This window comes from Equus przewalskii, chromosome 7 (genome assembly GCF_037783145.1).
Source record: "Equus przewalskii isolate Varuska chromosome 7, EquPr2, whole genome shotgun sequence".
NCBI lineage: Eukaryota > Metazoa > Chordata > Mammalia > Perissodactyla > Equidae > Equus > Equus przewalskii.
Window position 1 is genome coordinate 39,903,588 of NC_091837.1, and position 23,516 is coordinate 39,927,103.

General features: G+C 43.2%; 1 protein-coding gene across 3 annotated transcripts in view; it reads right to left on the reverse strand.

Annotated features, from left to right (window-relative positions):
• GNAL (G protein subunit alpha L) overlaps nt 1-23,516 on the reverse strand; it is a 147,118-nt gene that overhangs the window by 118,722 nt on the left and 4,880 nt on the right. Inside the window, exon 1 of one of the 3 annotated variants that reach the window (XM_070629659.1) lies at nt 17,102-17,180. The exons of 1 other annotated variant lie outside the window; for it this stretch is intronic. The gene's annotated coding sequence lies outside the window, so the exon portion shown is untranslated. Of the gene's footprint in view, nt 1-17,101; nt 17,181-23,516 lie in introns of those variants that run through there. One more of the 3 variants, XM_070629656.1, reaches the window with a different exon arrangement.

A 23,516-nucleotide genomic window follows, 5' to 3' on the forward strand; every position in this document is an offset into this window, starting at 1 on the left:
GTTACTTCACAAAAGAGATTGAAATTATAAAGAAGAATCAAACAGAATTACTAGAAATGAAAAACACAATGGACCAGATAAGACAGAATACGGAGTCCCTGAATGCCTGGGGAGACTCCATAGAAGAGAAAATTAGCATAATCAAAGATAGACGGGCTGAATGGCACCAGACAGAGGAAGAAAGAGAACTAAGGATTAAAAGGAATGAGGAAAGTATTAGAGAGAGAGCAGATTCAATGAGGAGAAAGAATTTAAGGATCATAGGAATTCCCAAGAACGTGGAAAAGGAAAATGGAGCAGAAAGTGTGCTTAATGAAATTATAGAAGAGAACTTCCCAAATCTAGGGATTGAGGGAGAAATGTGTGTAGAGGAAGCTTTCAGATCTCCTAGATTTGTCAATGTAAAAAGACCTACTGCAAGGCACATAGTAGTACAAATGGCAAAAATGAAAGACAAAGAAAGAATACTTAGGGCAGCAAGACAGAAGAAAATAACCTACAAAGGAGCTCCTATCAGACTTTCAGCAGATTTCTCTGCAGAAACCTTACAAGCTAGGAGAGAATGGAGTGACATATTCAAAGCTTTAAAAGATAAAAATCTTCAGCCAAGAATACTCTATCCAGCAAAAATATCCTTCAGATATGAGGGAGAAATTAAATCTTTTCCAGACAAACAAAAGTTAAGGGAATTTGTAACCAAAAGTCTTCCACTACAAGAAATCCTCAAGAAGGCTCTCATACCTGAAAAAAGAAAAAAGGGAGAAAGGGGACACAATCCACAGAGTAGGGAGATAGATAAATAGAACCAGAATAGGAGAGCAAATATTCAACTATAGCATTAGGATAAAGGTAAGGAAACTACCAAAGCAAAGACGATCTTATCACTCTAACTACAAACTCATAACACGAGTTGGAATAAGAAATGAAAATAATAATTTAGGAGGGGAAGAAGAAAGGGACTAAATCAGTCTAGGCCAAGTAAGTAAGAGATCACCAGAGAATAGACTATATTATACATGAGATTCTAAATACAAACTTCAGGGTAGCCACTAAACTAAAAAACAGAACAGAGCCACAAAACATAAATAAGGAAAAATCTAAGAAACCCAGCATAAGAAATTGCAGTATCAAATGGGTAGGATAAAGCACACAGGAAGAGAAAGGCAGGAAAGCCAGATAATGAGCAATAGATTGACAGCTTTAAGTCCACATGCATCAATAATCACTCTCAATGTGGGAATTATGTTACGTGAAATAAGCCAGTTAGAGAAGGATAATCTCTGTATGACTCCACTCATATGAGGAATTTAAAAATGTGGATTAAGAGAATAGATTAGTGGCTACCAAGGGAAAGGTGGGGTGGGGGGTGGGCACAAAGGGTGAAGTGCTGCACCTACAACACAAATGACAAACATTTATGTACAACTGAAATTTTACAAGATTGTAACCTATCATTAACTCAATAAAAAAAATAATCACTCTCAATGTAAATGGATTGAACTCTCCAATAAGAAGACACAGAGTGGCAAAATGGATTAAAGAACAAGATCCAACAATTTGTTGCCTCCAGGAAACACACCTCAGCCCCAAGGACAAACACAGGCTCAGAGTGAAGGGGTGGAAGACAATACTTCAAGCTAATAGCAAGGAAAAAAAAGCAGGTGTTGCAATTCTTATATCAGACAAAGTGGATTTCAAAATAAGACAGGTAAAGAGAGACACAGAGGGACAATATATAATGATCAAAGGGACACTTCATCAAGAAGAAATAACGCTTATAAATATCTATGCACCCAACATAGGAGCACCAAGGTTCATAAAGCAACTATTAACAGACCTAAAGGAAGATGTTAAAAACAACACAATAATAGTAGGGGACCTCAACACCTCACTCACATCAATGGACAAATCATCCAGAAAGAAAATCACCAAGGAAATAGTGGAGCTAAACGAAAAACTAAAACAATTGCACTTAATAGACATACATAGATCACTTCATCCTAAAAAAGCAGAATACACATTCTTCTCAAGTGCACATGGAACATTCTCAAGGATAGACCATATGTTGGGAAACAAGGCAAGCCTCTACAAATTTTAAAAAATTGAAATAATAACAAGCATCTTCTCTGATCATAAGGCTATAAGGCTAGAAATTAATTACAAGAAAAAAGCTGAGAAAGGCACAAAGTTGTGGAGACTAAACAATACACTACTGAACAAGCAATGGATCATTGAAGAAATTAAAGAAGAAACAAAAAAATACCTGGAAACAAATGAAAATGATAACATGCCATACCAACTCATATGGGATACAGCAAAAGCTGTATTAAGAGGAAAATTCATTGCAATACAGGCACATCTTAACAAACAAGAAAAATCCCAAATCAGCAATCTTAAACTACACCTAACTGAACTAGAGAAAGAAGACCAAATAAAGCCCAAAGTCAGCAGAAGGAGAGAAATAATAAAAATCACAGCAGAAATAAATGCTATTGAAATGAAAAAGGCAGTAGAAAGGATCAATGAAACAAAGAGCTGGTTCTTTGAGAAGATAAATAAAATTGACAAACCCCTAGCCAGACTTACAAAGAAAAAAAGAGAGAAAGCTCAAATAAACAAAATCAGAAATGAAAGAGGAGAAATAACAACAGACTCTGCAGAAATACAATGGGTTATAACAGAATACTACGAAAAACTCTATGCTAACAGAATGGACAACCTATAGGAAATGGATAAATTCTTGGACTCCTACAATCTCCCAGAGCTCACTCAAGAAGAAGCAGACAATTTGAACAGACCAGTCACAAGGAAAGAGATTGAAACAGCAATCAAAAACATCCCAAAGAATAAAACCCCAGGGCGAGATGGCTTCCCTGGGGAATTCTACCAAACTTTCAGAGAGGATTTAATACCTATCCTTTTCAAGCTATTCCAAAAAATTAAGGAGGATGGAACAATTCCTAACACATTCTATGAGGCCAACATCATGCTGATACCAAAGTCTGACAAGAACAGTACAAAAAAAGAGAACTACAGGCCAATATCACTGATAAACATAGATGCAAAAATTCTAAACAAAATTTTGGCAACCAGAATTCAGCAATTCATCAAAAGGATCATATATCATGATCAAGTTGGATTCATACCAGGGACACAGGGATGGTTCAAAATCCGCAAATCAATCAATGTGATACACCACACCAACAAACTGAGGAATAAAAACCACATGATCATCTCAATAGATGCAGAGAAAGCATTTGACAAGATCCAACAGCCATTTATGATAAAAACTCTGAACAAAATGGGCACAAAAGGGAACTACCTCAACATAATAAAGGCCATATATGACAAACCCACAGCCAACATCATACTCAATGGGCAAAAACTGAGCACCATCCCCCTGAAAACAGGAACGACACAAGGATGCCCTCTATCACCACTCTTATTTAACATAGTACTGGAGGTCCTGGCCAGAGCAATCAGGCAAGAAAAAGGAATAAAAGGAATCCAACTAAGGAGGGAAGAAATGAAACTCTTGCTGTTTGCAGACGACATGATTTATATATATAGAAAACCCCAAAGAATCCATTGGAAAACTCTTAGAAGTAATCAACAACTACAGCAAAGTTGCAGGGTATAAAATCAATTTGCATAAATCAGTAGCATTTCTATATTCTAATAACGAACTAACAGAAAAAGAACTCAAGAACAATATACCATTCACAATCGCAATAAAAAGAATAAAATACCTCGGGGTAAATTTAACTAAGGAAGTGAAGGACCTATATAATGAAAATTACAAGGCCTGTCTGAGAGAATTGGATGACGACATAAGGAGATGGAAAGACATTCCATGTACATGGATTGGAAGAATAAACATAGTTAAAATGTCCTTTCTACCTAAAGCAATCTACAGATTCAACGCTATCCCAAGCAGAATCCCAAGGACATTCTTTACAGAATTAGAACAAAGAATCCTAAAATTCATACGGGGCAACAAAAGACCCCGAATTGCTAAAGCAATCCTGAGAAAAAAGAACAAAATGGGAGGCATCACAATCCCTGACTTCAAAACATACTACAAAGCTACAGTAATCAAAACAGCATGGTACTGGTACAAAAACAGGTGCACAGATCAATGGAACAGAATTGAAAGCCCAGAAATAAAACCACACATCTATGGACAGCTTATCTTTGACAAAGGAGCTGAGAGCATACAATGGAGAAAAGAAAGTCTTTTCAACAAATGGTGCTGGGAAAACTGGACAGCCATATCTAAAAGAATGAAAATTGACCATTCTTTTTCACCATTCACCAAAATAAACTCAAAATGGATCAAAGACCTAAAGGTGAGACCTGAAACCATAAGGCTTCTAGAAGAAAATGTAGGCAGTACACTCTTTGACATCAGTATTAAAAGGATCTTTTTGGACACCATGTCTTCTCAGAGAAGGGAAACAATAGAAAGAATAAACAAATGGGACTTCATCAGACTAAAGAGCTTCTTCAAGGCAAATGAAAACAGGATTGAAACAAAAAACCAACCCACTAACTGGGAAAAAATATTTGCAAGTCATATATCTGACAAAGGCTTAATATCCATAATATATAAAGAACTCTCACAACTCAACAACAAAAAATCAAACAACCCGATTGAAAAATGGGCTGGAGACATGAACAGACATTTCTCCAAAGAAGATATACGGATGGCCAATAGGCACATGAAAAGATGCTCATCATCGCTGATCATCAGGGAAATGCAAATCAAAACTACACTAAGATATCACCTTACACCCATTAGAAGGACAAAAATACCTAAATCTAATAGTAACAAATGTTGGAGAGGTTGTGGAGAGAATGGAACCCTCATACACTGCTGGTGGGAATGCAAACTGGTGCAGCCACTATGCAAAACAGTATGGAGCTTCCTCAAAAAATTAAAAATAGAACTACCATACGATCCAGCCATTCCACTACTGGGCATCTATCCAAAGAGCCTGAAGTCAGCAATCCCAAAAGTCCTATGCACCCCAATGTTCATTGCAGCATTATTTACAATAGCCAACACATAGAAGCAACCTAAGTGCCCATCAACAGATGAATGGATAAAGAAGATGTGGTGTATATATACAAGGGAATACTACTCAGCTGCAAAACAGAACAAAATCATTCCATTTGCAATAACATGGATGGACCTTGAGGGAATTATGTTAAGTGAAATAAGCCAGTTAGAGAAGGATAATCTCTATATGACTCCACTCATATGAGGAATTTAAAAATGTGAACAAAGAGAACAGATGAGTGGCTACCAGGGGAAAGGTGGGGTGGGGGGTGGGCACAAAGGGTGAAGTGGTGCACCTACAACACGAATGACAAACATTAATGTGCAACTGAAATTTCACAAGATTGTAGCCTATCATTAACTCAATAATAAAAAAAAAGAATATATACAAATGGCCAATCAGCACATGAAAAGATGCTCAAGACAGTCATTAGGGAAACGCAAATCAAAAGCACAGTGAGATACCACTGCTCACCCGCTAGGATGACTGGAACAAAAAAGACAGACAAGAAGAAGTGTTGGTGAGGATGCGGAAAAATTGGAACCCTCACAGATTGCTAGTGGAAATGCAAAATGATTCGGCTGCTTTGGAAAACCATTTCACAGTTCCCACAAATAAAACTACACATCTACAGTCAGCTAATCTTCAAGAAAGGGGCTAAGAACATACAATGGAGAAGAGATAGTCTCTTTGATAAATGGTGTTGAGAAAACTGGACAGCCACGTGCAAAAGAATGAAAGTAGACCATTATCTTACTCCATACACAAAAATTAACTCAAAATGGATCAAACATTTGAAGGTAAGACCTGAAACCATAAAACTTCTGGAAGAAAACATAGGTATTACACTCTTTGACATCGATCTTCAAAGGATCTTCTTGAATACCATGTCTTCTCGGACAAGGGAAATAAAAGAAAAAATAAACAAATGGGACTTCATCAGACTAAGGAGCTTCTGCAAGGCAAAGGAGACCAGAATCAAAACAAAAAGACAACCCACCAACTAGGATAAAATAATTGCAAACCATTTATCTGATAAGGGGTTAATCTCCATAATATATAGAGAACTCACACAACTGAACAACAAAAAAACAAACAAGCTGATCAAAAAGTTGGCAGAGACAATGAACAGACATTCCTCCAAAGAAGATACACAAATGGCCAATAGGCACATGAAAAGATGCTCAACATCACTAATCATCAGACAAATGCAAAAATTACCCTAAGAGACTACCTTACGCCTGTTAAAATAGCTATAATCACTAAATCAAAAAATTTAATATTGGAGAGGTTGTGGAGAAGAGGGAACTCTCATATACTGCTGGTGGGAATTTAAACTGGTGCAGCCACTATGGAAAACAGTTTGGAGATTTCTCAAAAAACTAAAATTAGAAATACTGTATGACCCAGCTATCCCACTACTGGCTATCTATCCAAAGAACATGAAATCAACAATTCAAAGTGACTTATGCACCCCTATGTTCACTGCAGCATTATTCACAATAGCCAAGATGTGGAACCAACCCGTAAGTGCTAATAGACTGATAATTGGATAAAAATGACATGGTGTACACATGTATAATGGAATACTACTCAGCCATAACAAAGACATAATCATCCCATTTGCAACAAGATGGATGGACCTTGAGGGTATTATGTTAAGCGAAATAAGCCAGACACAGAAAGACAAACACTGTATGACTTCACTCATATGTGGAAGATAAAAAAAAAAAAAAAATAGACAAAGACAACAGTTCAGTGGTTACCAGAGGAAAGAGGCTAGGGGGAGGGCACAGGGCATGAAGGGGAGCACTTATGTGGTGACAGACAGGAAATAATGTACAACTGAAATTTCACAATGTTGTAAACTATTATGAACGCAATAAAAAAACACACACACAGAGTTACCACATGACCCAGTAATTTCACTCCTAGCTCTGTACCCAAGAGAAATGAAAGCATATGTCCAGACAATAACTTGTACATGAAGATTCATGGAAGCATTATTCATAACAGCTAAAAAGTGGAAACAACTTAAATGTCCATCAACTGAATGAATGGACAAGTAAAATGTGGCATAGCCATACAGTGGAATAAAATTTAGTCATAAAAAGAAATGAAGTACTGATACACGTTACACATGGGTGAAAAGGTCACGCGAGGTGAAAGAAGCTAGACACAAAAGATCACATATTGCGTGATTATTTACATGAAATGTCCCGAATAGACAATTCCATAAAGACAGAAGATAGATTAGTGATGACCAGGGGTGGGGGAGAATGAGGAGTGACTGCTAATGGGTAGGGGGCTTCTTTTCGGAATGATGAAAATGTTCTGGAATTAGTGGTGATGCTTCCACAACCCTGTGAATACACTAAAACCACTGAATTGTACAGTTTTTAAAAGTGTGAATTTCACGGTATGTGAATTATATTTCAATGAAGAAAAGAAAAGAACATGGCAACCTGGATTGGAATTAAAAGGCACAGTGGGATTCCAAGCTCTTATTTGTTTTGTCAATGATTATTTCTGATTTATTTTATACCAGATTCTGCCAGGTGCTATGGAGGATGAATGAATCAGAATGGACACAACTCTGATAGAACGTATAATCTGATAATAGATTTAAGCTAAACTTCGAAATATCTACAAGATAAGGTATAAAGGTGTTATAGGGAAGCACATCTAAAACAAGCAGAGACTTCCAACAGAGGGGATTAGGAAAGATTTCAAAGAGGAGGTGACACGTGAGACGGCCTTTGAAATATAGGGAGGACCTGGCCATTTAACGGTGTGCGGGAGGCGAGTTCGGGGGCAAAGGATCAGGTGAAGCTAAGCAGCCAGCAAGCAGAGGGCACGGAGAGTCTCTCCGGTGGGTTCACTCTGTGTATGAAAGAGGAAGTGGTGAAGGGGGCAAAAGACACAAACTTCCAGTTATACAATAGGTCAGTCAGTCCTGGGGGTGTAATGCACAGCATGGCGACCACAGTTAACAATGCTGCATTGTCTATTTGAAAGTTGCTAAGAGAGTAGATCTTAAACGTCCTCATCACACGAAAAAAAATTTTTTGAAACTATGTGTGGTAACAGATGTTAACTAGACTTATTGTGGTGATCATTTCACAATATATACAAATATCAAACCATTATGTTACATGTCAATTATACCTCAATTAACAAAATACTAAAACAAAGTAGCCTCCAAAAAAAAGAAAAGGTTGCCATCTTATCCCTGCTCTCTCGCTCTGGAGCATCGTGACCTACAGCACCATCTGCTGGGGCTCACAAGGGACCACAAGGGACGGGTGAGCACCCACCTGCATTTGCTCTGGGTGCTGAGGACCCTCCTTGCTTATCACCATTCTCATCTTACTCCGACATCCATCTCTTTATTGAGAACATTCCTTCAGGCACCCAGCAGGACACTGGGGCTCTAGGGGGAAGCATGAAGGGTGCGTCCCTGGTCCCAGGAGCTTACTGGAGTCAGACACTAAGCAACACATGAATGAGAACAAAATTGCAAAATGTGGTAAGTTCTATGAAGAAAAGAGACAGTTACCCAGGGAAAGAATAAAATGAGCATCAAGTAAGGCCTCTCCAAAGAGAAAGTGACTGCTGAGCTGAGATGTCAGGAATAAGATGGAGTTCATGCAGGTAAAGTGAAAGAGGGCAAGTTCTCCAGGCAGAGGGAACGGCATGTGGGAGAAGTACAAAAAAGAGAGGGACAGAGAGATATAAAGTGCACCTGAAATGGCCGTCATGGGTGGTGTTTTACACACACACAAAGGGCAGTGGTCAACAGTGTGATCGGATCATGAGGAGCCTTAAAACCACCCGACTCCAGGCTGGAAAGCCCGTTTGCTTTCTAACCTCTCAGGAAGAACAGGTGCATTTCTCTGTGTTAGACAACGTGATGGCCAACAGATCCTTGAACCTTCCATCCCACAAACGTCACATCCTGAAGGTCATTTCCAGGATTTTGGAAATATGGTTTAAATATCTTATTTGCTGCCAAACACCAAATTACCATACAAAGACCAAATAGCAAGTCAAAAACATGACGCCAGAGTCTTTTTCCCCCAAGGGTCTGATGTTTCTCCCTGAGACTTCATCTACTAGCTGGTCCACCCGTGCCAATGTGTTCAAACTCTCAGAACCTGAAGTGACACCTTACGATTTCTCCCAAGAGAGAAACCGGTCCTTCATCAGTAGGCTCCCAAGGAAACAATCTGCCTTCAAAATGTGTAAGTGTCTTCAGCTTGCAATACCGATTGGTATTAAACATCATAAAACTCACTGTCTAAGACAGGAATCCAGGAATATTTTCACTTTCTTACAGTAATGTAGCAAACACCTATGTTTCTGTCTGTTTCATCACTGTAAAGGAAATAAAAGAAAACGATGAAGAAATTAATGTCTCTTATCAAAGATTAATGGTAAAATCAAGTTCAGAAATAATTTTAGAAAATATTAAATGAATTTATTTTAAAAAGCAACTTTGAGGTTTGGGACAAGAACAAATACCAGTTAGAAATAATGTTAAGCTCTCACTCGAGCTGTTCTGTCCAGCTCAGAACTGTTACGAGTCTCCAAAGCCTCTTTCCACTGGGCTCCTGAGACGGTGATGTTGGGGTCGCTGGCGCCCATCTGAAAAAGCGGCCAGGACACGACAGAATCAAGACCTGGGGGAGACAGTCTGGACGACACTGCTCGCCAGGGCATGCAGACTTCCTGGTCACACGAGCCTCTAACTTACACTAGTTTGAGTTGGATTACAATGGAAAGAGTCTGGACTAAAACAAGCAACGTACAATTTCCCTGCTCAGTTGACCCAGTGAATGGCTTCACAGCCTGCCTTCTGCCTTTGAGTTTCAGGTTGATAACTTCAGTTTGGGGAGCTGGTGTAGAGAGAAGACAGAGGGGAACAGAACATAAGAGTAGTGAAGCAGGAGGGGACAGATAATAAGCAGTTTATAGTGTCACGATTTACACGTCTGGACATAGTCCCACAGTGCCTGGCATCAGGCAGGAGCTCAAAAAATGCTGAAATAGGCAGTTAATCTGAACACAAAACTCCTCTCTCATCCTGACTACATGACAGAGAGATTAGCTACCCCACCCTCACCCCCTCTCACATCCCAAAGTCCCAGTTCAGAGTCTTGTGTTTGATCTTTGGGATCATTAGAACACATATCCAACAAATGGCAAGGATCTTCCGTATTAAACATGTTAAATTTAGGTATGGTGCAGCAAGCCATAATTATCTCATTATATAATTAGAAGGTGTCCCTCTTTAGAGTTTTAACATATCTGTCCTTTCAAAAAATCCTTTTTTAAGCCTTTACTACATTCCAGGCATTATTTTTAAGGGCTTCCTTTTTCATTCCCCCCCCTTTTTTTTTTTTTTTTTTGAGGAAGATAAGCCCTGAGCTAACATCAGCCAACAATCTTCGTCTTTTTTGCTGAGGAGGATTCCCTGAGCTAACATCTGTGCCCATCTTCCACTACTTTTTTTATACGTGGGAGGCCTGCCACAGCATGGCTTGATGAGCAGTGTGTAGGTCCGTGCCTAGGATCCGAACCAGCGAACCCCAGGCCCTGCAATTGGAGCGTGTGAACTTAACCAGCCGCTAGGTGAGAAGGGCTTCTTTTTTTAAAAAGAAAAAAAAGAAGGAAAATTTCCATACAGTGAAATGCATAGATCTTAAGAGGACAATTCAATAAGTTTTGACACATTTATACCAGTGTAATCACCACCCCCAAACAACGGATAGAATATTTCCAGGACCCCAGAAAGGTGTCTCCTGACCCTTTCTGGAATTCTGCCCCTGAAACTACTGTTCCGACTTCTACCATCATAGATTGGTTTTACCTGTTCTTGAATTCCATATAAATAGAATCATAAGTAGACACTCTTTTCTTTATTTTAGTACACACTCTTTTGTATATGTACATAATGTTAAAAAATTCATCTATGTTATCAATCAGTAGTTTATTTTTTATTGTTGACTATTTCATTGTATGACTATACATAATGTGTTTATTCATTCTCCTCTTGATGAAAATCTGAGTTTGGGGCTATCTTGAATAAAGCTGATGAAACATTTTGTACAAGTCTTGATATGAACATGCTCTCATTTTTCTAGGGTAAATTCCTAGGAGTGGTATTACTGGGTCATAGGATAGGTATATGTTTAACTTCACAAAAAGCTACCAAATAATTCTGCAAAGTAATTGTACAATTTTACTCATACCAACAACAAAGGCTGAGGTTCCGGTTCGAGACTGGGGTTCAGCAAACTTCAGTTTGCCACCTGTTTTTGTACAATCCATGAGCTAAGAATAGCTTAAATGGTTGGGGAAAAAATCAAAAGAACAGTAATATTTCATGGCACAAGCATTCTCTAAAATTCAAATTTAAGTGTTTATAAATAAAGCTTTCTTGGAACACAACCACACTCATGAGTTACGGACGGTTTCGGCTGCTCTCCTGGTACAATGCAGAGCTGAGTAGCCGCCACAGAGATCCGATGGCCTGCAAAACGTAACACATTTACCATCTGCCCCTAACTGAGGAAGTCTGCTGACCACTGTTCTTCATCCTGGTAGACATTTGGTATTGTTGGCCTTTAAACCACCCTGGTGGGTGTGAATTTCTATCTCTGGGATTTTAATTTGCATTTCCTTGATGACCAATGATGTTGGCAGTTGACTGGCTCTTCACGCATCTTCTTTTGCGAAATGTCTGCTGCAGGTCTTTTGCCCATTTTAAATGGCCAGTCACTAGGATTCCTTTTTACATTCTGGAAACAAGTGCTTTGCAGATAATGTTTGCAGACATTTTCCCTCCAGCACTGCAGTGCAGCCTCAGTCCTGCGCAGAGGCTCCTGCGAGGCCAGAGTCTCATCCTGCACACGCGTAGCCCAGAAATTCCCATAAGGACTTCTGGGGCTTCCTTTGGCCTACCGGCAGCCTGCTCTACAAACCCCACCACCTCAGCAATCCCAAACTCCATTCCACTTCCTTGCACATGCGTGAAGAAATCCTATGAGGTAGGTTACGACCCCGTGTTATAGATAAGGAAACTAACCAGATGGCTTTTTCTTAAGAGGAATAAGAATACTTTCCTGGCTGAACTGGAATGTTCTTGTCTAAGGCCTAGTTGTTACACTACCGCATGAAGGCAGCTTCCTTCATGTCCTGCAGTAGATGAATGGATAACTAAACTATGGACATCTCGACAATGAAATATCATTCAGTGATAAAAAGCAATGAGCTCCCAAGCCATGAAAACATGGAGGAATCTTAAATGCATATCACTAAGTCAAAGAAGCCGATCTGAAAAGGCTATGTACTGTATGACTCCAACTATATGATGTTCTGGAAAAGGCAAACCGATGGCGTCTCAGTTTGCTAGGGCCGCCACAACAAAGTACCTGTCTGGTACTTGTGGAAGGTTCTTCTCTTTCAGGAAAATTTCAATCAGTCCGGGGCTCAAAAATTCACAATAAACCCTTACCATTGCTAAGCCATCATACTGCTGTAGATGAGAATGGACTCCTCCTTCCAACATTTGTGTTACTGTATTGTATACTGAAGAGACAAGAGCCCTAATTCTCTACCGGCTCTATGAACAGCCTAACATGCCAAATAGTGCCATTTGGGGGGGACACTCCACAGGCCTAGGATTCTGGCCTCTACACACATCCAGTACCTGAGGCTGTTTCTTCTTAACAGAGGTCTGAAACTAGTCACTGTACAGAAACAGTTTGCTGACTCCTGGCCTAGACTCACCTTGCTACTCAAAGTGGAGTCACAGTCCGGCATGATCAGCACAAAGTGGTGCTTGCGGGAAATGCAGACTTTCAGGCCCCGTCTCAGACCCACTGAATCAGAATCTGCATCTTACCAACATCTCCAGCTGATCCATATGCACGTTAAAGAAGCCCTGCCTGGACACCCGCAAACAACAGTGAGCAGACACCCTGTTTGGGTCCGACTGCAAAGCCCTCACATGACATCTTTGCTGGCGCTCTATTGCTTGTGCACGCACGGGGGCCGCTGGGCATATGTCGATGTCGCTCCTGCAGCACAGTGTGAGCGCGGGTCTGGGCTGTCCGCAGCAGCCTGATTCCACCCTCCCAAGGGGAGAGTGATGGTTAATTTTATGTGTCGATGTAACTGGATCACAGGGTGCACAGATGTGTCTGTGAGGGTGTTTGCAGATGAAATTAGCATTAGAATTGGTGGACTCCGTACAGCAGCTTGCCCTCCGCAATGTGGGGGGACACCGTCCAATCCGTTGAGGACATGAACATTACAAAAAGGCAGAGGAAGGAAGAATTCAGCCTTCCTGCCTGATTGCTTCAGCTGGGACACTGATCTTCTGCCTGTGGAGATCCTGGCTCTCAGGCCTTTGGACTCGGACTGAATTACACCATCAGCTCTCCTGGGTCTCCAGTCGGCAGACCACAGACCCTGGGACTTCTCAGCCTCCATAGGTGTGTGAGCCAGTTCCTCATAACACATCTCTTTCTATATACATGTCCTAGTGTGTGTTTCTGCAGAGAACCCCGATGATACAGGGCGGCATCAGGAGTGTTGGACCTCTCTCCCAAAGTGACAACGCACCTACACATTTGGGGCTCAGGCACTGTAATCCCAACACAGCGCACGATTTCCAAAAAGGGAAATCCAGGTTTTCCTGCTTCTCCTCTCACACTAGCATTGGTGCACCAGCCAGCTGTCTTGGTCCCCATGGGGTCCTCGCCCGATTGTTTAGGAAGAAGAGCAGTATAGACTCACATTCAGCAGTCCTGGGTACCTTCTGTAATGACATGACTCTGGTCACCCCATGGGGTTTTGCAACACAGCTTTGCTGCTGTCTGTCTTCTCTCAAGTATGTAAAGAAGATAGATTTCAAAAAATCTAAATCAAACACCTCCGCTCTTTCAACCTTCCACAATCAAGTGACTGGTATCTCAGTTTAAATGGTGAGGATACTTCTTCTCAGTAATTCTACATTCAGATACAACAGCCTCATGTATTCTGTTACAAAGTTTTATTTTGAGAACTTAAAGTAGGCACAGGAGGCGCTCAGTAAACTTTAGCCCACCTCTGCCCCAGGAGTAACAATAACCTCTGACTCCTCACCTTCTCTCCATCTACATCCAATTCAAACTGTTAACCTGCCTTCAAAATCTATCTAGAAACTGACCACCTCTCATCACTTCATTGCTACCGCCCTGACCCAAGCCTCCACTGGCTATTTGGTTTATTACAAACAGTCAGAGTAAAACTCAAGGACTTTTCAGTGCCTTATCTGTTCCTATGTGTTTGGCCACTGGCCCTCAGCTTATTTCTCAAACACACTAGGCTCATGCAAACCTCAGGGCCTTTGTACTTGCCTCTCCATATCCTATTGTCTTCTCTAGATGGTTATCTGCTCTTCTCTTTTCTTTCCTCAGGCCTTGGCACAAATGTCCACCTTCTCAATGAAACCTTCCTGACCAAGTTATTTAAAACTTCAACCCCCTCAGTGATCCCTGTGCTCATTAGTGATCCTTTAGCTGGCAGCAATGATGGAACACGACAGATGTACCTAGCCGGCGGATCCCTGGGAAGAGAGGTGTTTACAGAAAGGCTGGGAGGAACTAATATCCTAGCTTCACTTATTTTTTGAGTTGTTTAGTTGCTAGCACTGGAAGTGCCCCCCCAAAAAAACCTCACAACTCTGAGATCTTCCTTCAGATCAAACCCTGGCTTTGTCCCGCTAAAGCGCAGCAGGTCCTGGAAGGAGAGCGTGTGGGACCTTCCCCTCACGCCTCAGTGTGAACGGGTCATGACAGGAACAGGCAGGCAGGAAAACGCAGTCACCAGCCCCCGCTCTGTGTCACGGTGCTTCGCCTCACCCAGTCTTCATAATGATCCTTCTGGAAAGTACTCTCACTTCCTGTTATACTCAGGGAAAGGGAGCTCAGAGGAGCTAGATGACCTTCCAGAGGAGGGAGAGCCAGAATTCCAAACAGGTCCTGGCCTTGGAGCCTGCACAGCAGGGGCTCCCTGCCAGTTCAGACAGTGGCTGCTTTCTCGAGGGACACGTGCGGAGACACTGAACATATAAACACACAAAGCTCTAGCATGTTAAAAATCGCACTCGGACCCACAACCCGCAGCAGCCAGCCCCGGAGGCCAACCCACTCTCTGCAGTAACCCGCCCGGGAAGTGAGACCACGATCTCCAGCAACCTGTCCTGGAAGCCAAACAGCAACCCCCATAACAATTGGCCCCACACGTTCAGGACTGGACAAACAACTGACGGCTTCCCTAGTTTGTGCCCCCACCTCCAACTTAGGACCAACTGGAGAAGGCAAACACACAACCCCAACCATCAAACAGGAGCCTTCTATCAGCCGCCTACGGCCTGCCCACGCCCGCCACCCCCAAGGAGGGCACGCCTGAGCACTCTCCTTTTTCCACTCCGAAGCTTCCCGCCCCGCCACCTGCCTTCGCGACCGTCCACCAGATCAAGTGACGGTGCTGCTGTCACCAGCTCTGAACGAACGGCCTCTGCCTGTTCTCATCCGGGGGGTCCTCGTGTCTTCCCACAGCGTGCCCACTGAAGCAACTGCCTGGTGTGTACAAAAGCTTGTGGATGCTCGTGGTTGATAAAATTGCTCCTGGTTAGCATGCAGGAGTAATATATATCAGGGTTTCAGCGTTTGGAGGATGCACAGTGGTCACGTGGAGTGCCACGCCGAGTCCCAGGGCACCGTGGGCTAGGAACGTCAGAGGGGCTGCTCTCAGCAGCCTGGGACGGGCCTTCCTCCTCCCTCTTTCTTCCCACCTATCTATCCCCGACAGGACGGGGCTTCAGGTGGGACGGAGAAAACAGAGACTGTTGAGTGAATGACACGGGAATGCAGCCTCTAAAAGACGCTGGTATTGTCGGCCCTGGAAGGCTGTTCACCCGCTTATGGGTTTCTCCAGAGCCTCGACTAGGGAAAGCCAGGGAGTGAGGGCCAGCACAGCTGATGAGGGCAAGGGGTAAAACACAGACCAGGGAAGGAGACCAGATTTCCAAGTGGACTGGTACCTCTACAGAAAAAAATTACAAGTGTCCTTGTACCATCCTTTGGCCTCCATTTGAATTAAATATTATCTAATAATAAAATGTTATTTTTGGTAATGGATTTAACCTTCACCTCATTTAATGTTACAGGAATAACTACAGTGCCCCATTTCAGAGCAAGCCTTTATAAGCAGAAACTGAAAGAAAATATTAAGAGGAGCAGAGACAAAAATGCAGGACATGGAATCCAAAGACCACATAGCAGGCCACGTGGCTGGTTCTGGGAACGGGGCACGGAGCTAGTAAGTGGGCCAGGCAGCTGGAGCTCCTCCCTGGGCACCTCCGGCCACACTGGTCCTGCAGTATCCCTCTGCATCTGTGGGTTAGCAGTAGGGGCATATTAATGTGGGGGGCGCCTGTTGTTACTGCTCATTGGTCATCCCTAGACCTGTTCCTCACTGCTCCCACCCTCTGCCCTACGGCCTGCACCCCTACTGAGCCTCAGGGTATAGTGGGACCAGCCAAGGGCTCTGATGGGGGGTTAGTTGTATGGGGAGGGGAAATACTGTTCCTGGTACTCCAAGCTATAACTCCAAATACACCGTGTGATCCAGCTGTGACCCACTGCGTGGCCCACTGTGTGATCCACCATGGGATCCAGCTGTGACCCACCATGTGACCTACTGTGATCCCGGTGTTCAGGTTTTATTGAAGGATGACTATGCTGCTTCTTTTCCATTGTGGGTTGACTAACAGGATTTTGAGGTTACTCTAGAAATTCATCATCTACTTTCCTAAGTGAACATTTGGCTATACTTGATGAAAATCAAGGACTGTTTGCACTTAGGATAATTTATAGGAATTTAGGTAAAGGGAGAGGCTGAGGCAGAAATAAAAGGCTGTCCTGGGGAGGCGACAGGATCCGGTGAAGCGCACCTCCCTGTATCTACTTTGGGGGCTCACTCACCAGATAACCCCTCTCCTCCATCCACAGGCAGCAGGGGCTAACTCGGCACCGAGCTCTGGCGCTCTGCACAGGAGCGAGGCCATCAACCTGGCCCTCCCGCACCCCATTATGAGCTCATTACGGTACCCAAGCCCAAATGGGAGAGGTTTCTTCTGAGAAGATACCATTAGACCGGAAGAGGGGAGTGGATCTGAGTAGTCAGTAGGCATTCTCCATTAGGCACAGCGAAGTATATTAAACCAGCTGCATCTGCGCACGCTTTTTAGTTCTATGTAGCACTCATCCACAATTGATAACGCAGAATGTTGTTACATTAAAGAATAATTCTAAAAGAGAGTACCAGTTAAAACAATTTCAGAATTACGTGACTCTCCCTTATTGGCATGGGAAGGAAAGAAAGAGACTAAACGGCGGGTTTCCTCCCCGGCATTTTACGGGTTCTGTTCAGCACATTGAATTTCTTTGTACAATGAAAACCTATAATAACCAAAAGAAGAAGGATGCTCCCTCGCATCGCACAGAACCACGTCCGTCAGTCAGGCATATCTGCACTGGGCTTCGGAAGCGGGCTTACCGCAGATGCAGACTTTTGAGGCAACTAGGGAAAAGGTGTGAGTGTTTTGCTTTTCATTTGCTCTAAGCGAAACCTTAATATGTTGTTTTCCAATAAACCCCTCAAAATGGAAAAAAAAAACTTGACAACTTTAAAAACTGACATGTATTCCACAAATGTATTTTGATTTTCAGTGAGGAAGCTGTGTGGAGGAGCCAACCTCCCCCTCAAGGCTCGTGTGCCGCCTCCCCATCTTTTCCAGGCCCCTGGCCCCTCTGTCCTGTGTGTAGTGTGGGTGCTAGTCCACGCTGTGTCGTGGCAGCTGCTTTATGCCCTTGACTCTCCACAGGCCACGAGTTCCTGAGGACATCCTCCTATACTGACACCCAGGCAGAACCTGGCACAGAGCAGACGTCATTCATAGCTGGTAACACAGCATCCTTCTGAGCATACAAATTGCTCCCCAAATCAAACAGCTGAGTGATCTGCACCATATACTCTGCTGGGGTATGCTGGCGCTGGCTTCGTTCTAGGCTCCTTCTCAGGAGAGCTGTGGGCTTACCATTCGTCTACACTGGCCTCTGAGGCTGACTAGCACTTGGGGCCTCAGCACTCCCAGGGATCAGCGCCCACCTTCCCATCCTGTCCTGCTCCATCCCTCGGGCCATACCTGCTTTCCTAGTCCTGCTCTGCTGATTCAAAATGGAGAGCTTAGTGTCCACGGATTTTGGTAGCTGCCCGGCTCCAGTGAACCATCTTTCCCTGAAGAGGAGGTGCAGCTTGAGTCCAGGTTCACGTGTGCCTTATGATTCTGGTCTGAGCCGACACCTCTTACCGAGAACCCATTTGTGGGGAAAAAAGAGTCAGAAATGTGGTGCTTGGCCTCCCAGCTGGGAGATGCAAAATTGCACTTTCTAGATGCGCCTTGAGGTTCCTGTAAAACACAGTCGCTCCTCTGCAGTCAAGGTCAAGGTCCCGGGGGTGGCTTGGCACTTTTCACTGCCTACCTTTCTCACAATTAGTTCCTTTTGGAATACAAAACAAGAGTGTAGAATTCTTACCATCAAAAACTCCTTCTGCACTGCTGTCCACGGAAGAACAGCTGACGCCTGGATTCCGGATTAGCTCTTCCCTCCACCCCCAAATGTTTTAAAACTACTTTCATCAAAACTTAAAAATCTGATGCTGTTCCTCTGACAGTAGCGAATACACAGTGTTCCCTGCTATAATGTGGACGGTTTTGGGGGGAGGGTCAGATAACAGCTCCTGAATTTCACAATGAATATATTTCTTAAAAAAAAGATAAACTTTTATTTTTTTCTTCATGCCAATTTACAGTAATCTCCCATGATGGCATAATTTATAAAATGCAGCTTCTAATATTGATTTGTGAAGCACTCCGATGGCTGGAGACAAAAGGAGCAATCTCCTTCCCATTTCATGCCGCTAGATACTGTCACTCACACTCTTCTGATCTTCTAGAACCTTTCATTCAAAGCACCCCAGGGCTCTGCTACATCCTGGGAGCTGTGAGCACTTCTGGGTTCCTTCGAGGCTCCCTGCTGAACAGGGAAAGCAGGCTGCCGGGTGTGCCTCCAGCAGGTTTCACAATGCTTCTGCTGATGGTTTGCACCCAGGATCAAGAGAGGCATTTATGTGCAAACGTCAAAATTCCTCTAAACGATTAAGTTCCTAGCTTCCCTGTACTCCCTCACTAATAACACATCCCAAGGAACATTAAGAGAGGTGATGTCACGTGATTAAGAGATTTCTCCGTGGACCCTTGTAATAACAGTATTGGCCTGTACTGTTGCCATTCTCCACATCACACAGGCACACTCACACTGCTGTTTCTTTTTTAGGTTCATGTCATTTCTCTTCGACTACGCTGTAAACTTCTCCAGAGCTGAGATGTGTCCTCTTCCCCTTGGACTCTCCGTATGACCCAGAGAAGCACCTGGCACACAGCAGACTCTCAAAGAAATGTTTGTGGCTGGTGAGCAGTACAAATGATTCAATGAATAACCTTTTCCCTTGTAGCTCAGGGTATGGATATAATTGCTCTTTATTTTCCTGTTATGCCAAATATCATCTTCCTGAGCTTTTCCCGGGAGACTTTTAGGTCGTATTTCACTTCCCCGGAGTGAAAGCTCACTTTTCAACTGCAGAAGAACACACCAAGCGAACGCTACTCCAAGGCGTGGAGACGTGGGCCTTCCCTGCGTCTGCTGTTAGGAGTAAAGGAGAGCTGTGCCAGCGGTGGTCTTGCATGCTTCTTTTATCCTCTCTTGGTCAGCAGCTGTATCCATGGCCCACACTTACTTTCTGACACTTGCATCATCATTTCCCCCAGAAGGGCAAGTGAAATGACAGTAGCAGGAAGAACCGACGGGGCAGGGAGGTGGGGGGCAATGTCTCGTCTTCAGTGGCATTAGCTATGAGCCCTTATAACAGCAGCAGTGCGACGATGCAGTGACTCCTCCTGATGAAGGTGCAGAGACCGGGCGGCCCTACAGGACAGATGCAGGGGCAGCCTGGAGGAACAGAGACAGCCAGCCCCTCACCAGCACTGGAGAGGTGCTAGTCTGGCAGTGCGAGTCTAAAAGCCTTCTTGATCGTGAGTAATCTACCTCTCAGAACTACAGTTGGAAACGTCGTTAAGTGATGCTTTTTTATTTATAAACCACAGCTTTCGATAATGGGCACTACTTTTCCTGCTTTGCTCAACTTTCCTGGGCTTTTTAAGAGGAAGGGCTGATGCCTGCAGCCCTGAGATCTGCTCAGAGAGGAACCCAACACCCTTCTTCCCACCAGCTCCTCCTCTCGGGATAAAAATTCGCCTCTTTTCCTAGTAAGGGATTATTTTTAAAAACAGACAATTTTTTTAGAGCAATTTTAGGTTCATGGCAAAATTGAGTGGAGAGTACAAGGATTTCCCATAAGCATTCTGGCCTCCCTTCTAGCCTCCCCCACTATCAACGCCCCCACCAGAGTGGTGCATTTGTTATAATTGATGAACCTACACTGACAGCCCAAATCCACAGCTCACCTTAGGGTTCACTCTTGGTGTGGTTCATCCTATAGATCTGGACAAATGTATGACACAGAGCCACCTTTCTAGTACCATGCGGAGTAGTTTCACTGCCCTACACGTCCTCTGTGCTTTGCCCATTCTTCCATCACTAACTTAGTCAGGGAATTTTAAAACAAAAGGGGACAGTTTTCACCTGACCCCTAAGCACAGAGATACTGCTTCAACTGACGGGTCTAATTCCCCTTTCTTTTTCAGTTAGAGTTTCAGTTTGAAACAACTAAAAAAATAACTAAATATTAACAAATGTAGACATGAAGTAAACTATCCTGGGTGCTGTGAGGTAAGGAACAATCATTTCGGCTTCTTTGTTTATTCCTATTTACGTATGTATGTATGTAGTGGGGTTTTGACAATCTCCTGATTATCACTTTCAGTGTCATGAGCTGATTCAAGGCCCTAGTAGTTGGGTCTTATCTTTGAAAATGCCTATGCCTGCAAACTTTTCATAGACTAACTGAATTAGCTAGAGAATTTGCTAGATCTCTTGGTCTCAACTTAAAAAGTCTGCTTGCCACTGAAGAATTTCACTCTAAATTACCAATTTGTCTGACCTTGTCAACAGGAAAGTTACTTGCAGTAGAGGGACTGAGGTTGAGTCCACACATCTGAATGCTTAGAGAGCGGATTCAAGACAAGTGTCAAACAAGCCAGTGCTTTACCAGGAACCCGTGTGAGTGGAAAGATTTGATAATTCCGCTCCCAATCTCTTCTCTTCACGGCCAGGAGGCAACCACCATTACACTTTCTACAGTTTCATTTGTATCCCTGCAAACTGCTTCCTTGAGGCCCAGTTTGAAAGGTGTGATCACAGCTGTTTTGTCCTCTCACAGCCGAAGTCCTCCCAAGACTAGGAACCATGATTGCTTCACTGTTTCCACATGCTTTTCAATCTTCAGCCTCTTGCACCTGCCATTCCCTGAACTGGAAAACCCAATGGATTTCTTTTCAGTCCTTATTATCCTTGAACTCCTGGCTGAAACTGCTGACCACTCCCATCTCCCCAAAACTCTTCCCCTTCTTGGTTTCTCCCAGCTATCTTAATATTCTTCATACTCTTCTTCCTTCAACACTCTTCTGCAAGGTTGGGGTTCCGTGTTCTAGGTCCTCTTCTCTTCTCACTCTGCACATTCTCCCGGGGTGCCCTTCCATTCCCCCAGCACCCGTTGCCAGTGGGTTATTCCTACGGGTACATGTCCAGTTCAGTAAGCTCCCTGAGCTCCAGGCCCCCAGCAGACACCCAACCACTTCCAGACTTTGCCCACTGGATTCTCATGGGTGTCTCACCTTCAACAATTCCAAAATTGAACTCACTGTTCTCCTCTCACTCCACCTGCCTCGTCCTCTTAAATTCTTTATTTTAGGGAATGTCATCATCATTTTACCTAAGCAAGAAAGCTAAGAGTTCACTAAGACTTTCTCTCCCCAACCCCCTACCCCAATTCTTCTTTTTCTCCCTATCTTTTGACTTGACCATTGCAGCTGTCTCCAGCTGGCCACTCAGTCATTTGCCAATTTTGTGCAGCGAAGCCAGACTGCCTGTGTTTGAATCCTGGCTCCATCACAGAGTGGTTGTAAGACTAGACTGGGATTAGCTTCTTAAGATTGTGTGATCTCTTGTAACCATTTAGTTTACAATTCGGAGCATGGGTATCACAGAGAGAAGTGGTTTAGTTGAATACAGGATTCAGAAACCGTAACAACTTACTAAGTGTTTACCATGTACTAAAACTCTATGCTAAGTAAGTTTATATCCATTATTTCAATTAATTTCAGTTACTCTTCTCAGTAAGCACGTGGCATCAGGATTATTGTTGATATGGAAACTGAAGCTCAGAGAGTTTACCTAAGGTCCTGTAGCTGGTAAATGGGGGTGCTGGGATTTCAAATAAGGTCTGTCAGACTCCAGTGCCATATTCCTAACCCCATGCTCCTTTTGCATCTTTTAGTGGGTCACAGGTACATCCCCAAATTTTGAGAGTATTCATAAAATGATTATATATTCCAGTGACACACTTAGCCACCAGTAGTTGACATCCAGCTTGAGTCTGTTTTCAGGGCCAGTAATAATCATCTGTATAATCATGAATGGGTTTGCAAGTTGCTATAGACTGAGTTGGGTCCCCTGAAAATTCATAAGTTGAAGCCCTGATCCCAAATGTAACTGTATTTGAAAATAGGGTCTTTAGGAGGTAATTAAGGTTAATGAAGCCAAAGGTGGGGCCCTGATCCAACAGGATTGGTGTCCTCATAAGAAGAGGAAGAGAGACCAGAGCTCTCTCTTTCCACTATGAGAGGATGCATGAGAAGGTGGCGGTCTGCAAGCCAGGAAAGGAGCTCTCCACAGAGACCAAACCCTACTGGACCTTAATCTTGGACTTTCTAGCCTCCAGAACTGTGAAAAAATAAATATCATTGTTTAAGCCATGAAGTCTGTGGTATTTTGTTACTGCAGCCTGAGCTGCCTAAGACACAGGTCAAAGACAGCAGCCTTGACAGAGCGCTCTAAACTTTCGGTGTTTTAACAGGTCAAAGAACAACCTGAATTCCTGGCCTGAAATTCGATTTCATGTAAACAATGGCAGCCTCAAGTCTACAAAATTGTGGATAATAGTTTATACAATAGAATGATACAGAAGTGGTGACTAAAATGCAACAACTGCCCACATCCTCTTCCAATGCTGTAAGGAAATGTTATGCTTTTGTGAGTTTAGAAAATTTAGGGGCTGGCCCCGTGGCCGAGTGGTTAAGTTCATGCGCTCTGCTTCGGT